At 44.0% G+C, this 5,578-nt stretch overlaps 1 pseudogene; it reads right to left on the bottom strand.

Moving 5' to 3' along the window:
• Window positions 1-2,820: 2,820 nt before the first annotated feature.
• On the bottom strand, window positions 2,821-3,590 carry LOC129040567 (ATP synthase F(0) complex subunit B1, mitochondrial-like; annotated as a pseudogene).
• Between the last annotated feature and the right edge of the window lie 1,988 nt (window positions 3,591-5,578).

The following is a 5,578-nucleotide window of genomic DNA, read 5'->3' as shown; positions in this document are numbered from 1 at the left end:
TTCCAGTCCTCTGCTTCACCTTTTGACATCAGTGTCCTGAAAATTCCACCCTGAGATCATGCTTTTAATGCCACCATTTTTTAAACATGGGACCCAGGGGGAAGCATGAAGCTCAATTGCACATGCACCTGTTTCCCATCTCATAAATATTCATGGCTCCACCTATAGCTTATTGAATATGTGTATTCTGCCACTCCATTCAGCGTAAATCCCTGTGTCTTCTTCCAACTTTCAAAGCGCCTATTTCCAGCTTCTGGCCAGAGGCTACGCTTCCCAGCCTGTCAGAATGGGCCCCCTCCAGGCTGCAGCCCTTTTTGAGAAATAAAGCTCTCCTTTCCAATGTATGAACTTCATCATTCTCCAGTTGACAGTTTGTAACAATTTCCCATTCAATTCTTATGGAGAACTGAGTTACAATAATATCTTCATTTCCAAAGCATTTTCAGCACACCATTACATTTAATCTTCCTAACATTCCCACGAGGTAGATATTATAAATACCTCTCTTAATCAAGTAAGAAAACTGAGGCTCATACTTTGAAAATTAGCCTAGATTAAAATTTAATTTTGTTCTGAGCACCTTCTTTAGGCTCTCTTGACAAAACAGGAACCGCGAAAGCATTGCAAAACCAGCATCTGGTAAGCAGAGGTAGAAATAGATGTTAGAGCCAGAAAGAATCTCAGTCATCAGTCCTTCAGACTAACCCAGTCTTTTTATCATTTTACATACACTTTTCTACTTTTGAGCTCTTCACCTTGAATGTTGTCTATTTTCAGTAACAAATGCCCATGAACTCCCATCAGGCAATCACTGTATGTCCTAGAGACTGAGTGGTATCCAATCAAAATTAAATTATTTTGCCAATAGGGAGTGAAACTGCTGAGTAGCATAAATTGGACTCCAGGAAATCTGGACACAGCATACTGCCAAAAACTAGGTCCAAATGTTTCTTGCCATTGTGCAATCTTACAAGGAACAGGTTTTGGAGGAGTTGGCTTTCCAAGGGTCTCTCCTCTCCTTATTGATGTTCATTCTAGAACATTATCAGAAGCAGGACAGCAGGAATTCTCATGTAATTATAGTAGAATGAATGAAGCAAGTCTATGTCATTACAAAATTATCTTCACCAGATATTAACTTGGTCCATTCAAGCAGAAGTTGTGCTGGAAAACTAGGAGGTCACAGTGAATGGCGGGGAGCAACAGAGCAGGCACAGGATGCAGGGAGGTAAATGGGAACCCACACTTGCTGCCTTAGACTGTTTCATTCAGCAGAAACTCTAGTTGCAACAATGTGTATCTGAAAACTGGGTGCAAAGTTACAGTATGTTTCTGAGAAAAGACCTTTTATCAGAGGAGTACCAGTCCTTTTAAACTATCAGGCCCAGAGAGGCACTGAAATGAAACAGCGATCGCGCCCTACTCTCCACTTTTCGAGCTATGTATTCATGTCTTGAAACAGCTTACTATTGCCACAAGTAGCTATAAATTAACCCAATAATGCCACACTGGACACTGTAACCCACAACCTACAGCTTAACAATGTAGAGCCCATCAATAGTTTATTTGATGTTAATGTAAATTGTTGGTAACAACTCAGGAATTGCCTTTTTTTTTTTTTTTTTGACATGGAGTCTCACTCTGTTGCCCAGGCTGGAGTGCAGTAGTGTGATCTTGGCTCACTGCAACCTCCGCCTCCCAGATTCAAACAATTCTCTTGCCTCAGTCTCCTGAGTAGCTGGCACTACAGGTGCCCAACACCACGCCCGGCTAATTTTTTTTTTTTTTTTTTGGTAGAGATGGGGTTTTACCATGTTGGTCAGCCTGGTCTCGAACTCCTGACCTTGTGGTCTGCCCACCTCAGCCTCCCAAAGTGCTGGGATTACAGGTGTGAGCCACCGCACCCGGCCAGGAATTGCTTCTTTTTTCCCTTTAAAAATCCACTTGTGGCCAGGCGCGTTGGCTCACACCTGTAATCCCAGCACTTTGGGAGGCTGAGGTGGGCAGATTGCTGAGGTTAGGAGTTCGAGGCCAGCCAGACCAACACGGAGAAACCCCGTCCTACTAAAATTACAAAATTAGCTAGGCGTGGTGGCACATGCCTGTAATCCCAGCTACTTGGGAGGCTAAGGCAGGAAAATCACTTGAACCCAGAAGGCGGAGGTTCTGGTGAGCCAAGATCATGCCATTGCACTCCAGCCTGGGCAACAAGAGCAAAACTCCGTCTCAAAAAAAAAAAAAAAAAAAAATCACTTGTAACTGCTGCTAACCTGAGTGCAGATTCAGGGCACCTGGAATCTACGCTGTTGAGATGCAATCCTCAAACTTGGCCCAAATAAACTCTCTATTTAGATTAATTTTGCCTCAGCTTCTTCCTTTTAGGTCAGCATTTCCATGTCTTACCCCTCTATTTTGTGTACTTGCCTTACACGAAAAAGTGCAAAGTAAATTATCTGCAAGAGTAACTTGCAGAACAACATATGGCCACTGAGTTCCTGATATCTTGAGCTGACAGTTAAGGTAAAAATGATACTGTATTTTTTTTCATTCAACTGTCACTTCATTAAAGATGGTAGAATTAATTACAAATTTAAACTGTAACCTGGTCATCTTTAGTCAGCCAGCAGGTTTTAATTAAGGCAAACTGCTTATTCAGAAGTGATCGTGGAACTCAAATGCAGAGTAAGAAGGATGAGAAACATCTGACTTTGTGCTTTCAATCTATGAAATAAACTTTTCATTTTTAGGAGAGGTAAATTATAACTTCAGTAGACGCAAACAGTCAACTGTTTCCAGCTGTCTCAATTGGGATGGCTACATTTACATAACTGGCTGTGCTTGAGCCTTCTTTGCCAGAAGCTTTAGGTCTTCAATGCACTTGGCAATTGTCTCCTTTTCCTGCTGTGCAGAGATGCTCTGCACCACGTGCTTCTCCACCCAATTGATCATGTGCTCTTGTTCCTTTCAATGCATCATGTTCTGCACAGATATATGATAGTCCAGGCGATTCTTTGCTTCCTTACATACTTTATACAGTAGTTCCTGGTAAGTAACCTCCAAAGCCATAGCAATGTTATTCCTCTGCACATCAAAAAGGTAATGGCGCTTCTGAACTAGTGCCTGCTGTGACTTCTCCAAATCAATTGCATCCCGGATCTGTTTGATGGGAGCCTGCTTCGCCTCTTCTAGTTGGGCAAGTTTTTGCTCATTGAGTTTATCAGCAAATTCTACAACAGAGGCACCAAATTTTTTAATTGCATAGACAAGTAATCCTACTACTGATATGGTCGAGAAGGTCTCTGCAATAATCACATATATTTCTTTGGATAAAGCATACAAGATAAGCCCAGTTCCGAGCACATAGAGTCCTGTTACACCAGCTTTAAGATCAAGAAACTTGAAGAATTCCTCAAGGATCAGTCCAAGACGAACTTTTCCTCCATTTTCAGGAAAAGGTGGTAGAGGGGCAAGGTGTGGCTGCCTGGGTGAAAGGTCCTTGTTGCCCACAATACCCCTGGACCTAGGAAGCCTGCATTCTTCAGAGAGGGGGCCACTGTGGCAGTGGCAGAAAGTTCCACCCAGGACAGCATGGTCAGCGAAGGTCCAGGCAGCAGTCTTAGCATCCCTGTGACCCCGACCGGAGACTCTGTCAGGGGCAGGAGCAAGATGGCCGCTCACCAATACTGTATTCTTAATCCAAACTTTTTTTTTTTTGAGACAGAGCCTTGCTCTGTCGCCCAGGCTGGAGTGCAGTGGCGCGATCTCTGCTCACTGCAACCTCCTCCTCCTGAGTTCAAGCAACTCTTCTGCCTCAGACTCCCGAGTAGCTGGCACTACAGGTGCCCACCACCATGCCCGGCTAATTTTTGTATTTTTAGTAGAGATGGGGTTTCACCATGTTGGCCACGCTGGTCTCAAACGCCTGACCTCAAGTGATCTGCCTGCCTCGGCCTCCCAAAGTGCTGGGATTACAGGCATGCGCCACTGCACCTGGCCCAAACATTTTTTTTTTTGAGACAGAGTCTCACTCTGTTGCCCAGGCTGGAGTGCAGTGGTGCAATCTCCACCCACTGCAGCCTCCGCTTCCTGGATTCAAGCGATTCTCCTGCCTCAGTCTCCCGAGTAGCTGGGACTACAGGCACCTACCACTGCACCCAGCTAATTTTTGTATTTTTTTTTTCTTAGAGATGGGGTTTTACCACATTGGCCAGGCTGGTCTCGAACTCCTGACCTCATGATCCACCCGCCTTGGCCTCCCAAAATGCTGGGAGTACAGGCGTGAGCCACTGTGTCCGGCCCCCAACATTTTTAATTATATTAATTTATACCAAGAAAAATGCATAAAATTAACTGTACTTGTTTTTTGCAGAATAAAAAGAGCCCACATTTTGAGATCTCTAAGACCTGCATTCAAAGCCCATTTTAGAAATGAGGCCAGGCGCGGTGGCTCACACCTGTAATCCCAGAACTTTGGGAGGCCGAGGAGGGCGGATCACCTGAGGTCAGGAGTTCAAGACCAGCCTGACCAATGTGGTAAAACCCCGTCTCTACTAAAAATTCAAACATTAGCTGCATGGTGGCGCATGCCTGTAATCTCTTCTACTTGCAAGGCTGAGGCAGGAGAATCTCTTGAACCTGGGAGGCAGAGGCTGCAGTGAGCCAAGATTGTGCCATTCCACTCTAGCCTGGGTAACAAGAGTAAAACTCCATCTCAAAAAAAAAAAAAAGAAAAAGAAATATATGTTTTTGTATGAGTAATTTAATATCTCTGAGCTTTAGTTTCCTTGTCTGTAAGAAAGGCTTTTTCTGAGTTGTAAAGTTAGTGTATAAAAATACCAAGGACTGGGCATGGTGGCTCATGCCTGTAATCCCAGCCGTTTTGGAGGCCAAGGTGGGAGGATAGCTTGAGCCCAGGCATTCGAGACCAGCCTGGGCAACATGGCAATACCCCATTTCTACCAAAAAAAAAAAAAAAATTAGTTAGCCAGATGTGGTGGTGTACCTGTAGTCCCAGCTGCTCAGGAAGCTGAGGCACGAAGATCACATGAGCCCAGGAGTTCAAGGCTACAGTGAGCTATGTTCAAGCCCCTGCACTCCAGCCTAGGCAGGAGAGTGAGTCCTTGTCTCAAAAATGAATCAATAAATAAAATTTTTAAAAATAAAAATGCTAAGTAGTGTCACATGGCAAGTGTCCATATCATTACTGCCCTGGTCCTCAGCAGCTGCCTTCTTCTAACTCAAGGGGGGCCAATCTTTTGGCTTACCTGGGCCACACTGGAAGATGAAGTATTGTCTTGGACTACATGTGAAATACACTAACAGTAATGGTAGCTGATGAGCAAAAAAACAAACAAAAAAAACTCATAATGTTTTAAGAAAGTTTACGAGTTTGCATTGGGCTGCATTAAAGCCATCCTGGGCTGCATTTGGCCCGCAGGCCATGTGCCAATCTTGTTCTCGTTCATGATTCTCTCAACTTTAGATTTGTGTGGCCAAAATCACACAGTTGTGTTTGGTTATCTGGATTATAACTAAGGTATAAAAAAATGGTTGAAAGACACCTATCCTCAATATTACT

The sequence above is a fragment of the Pongo pygmaeus genome, chromosome 6 (genome assembly GCF_028885625.2).
Source record: "Pongo pygmaeus isolate AG05252 chromosome 6, NHGRI_mPonPyg2-v2.0_pri, whole genome shotgun sequence".
NCBI classification, from domain to species: Eukaryota; Metazoa; Chordata; class Mammalia; order Primates; family Hominidae; genus Pongo; species Pongo pygmaeus.
This window is presented reverse-complemented; position numbering and strand designations above follow the sequence as displayed.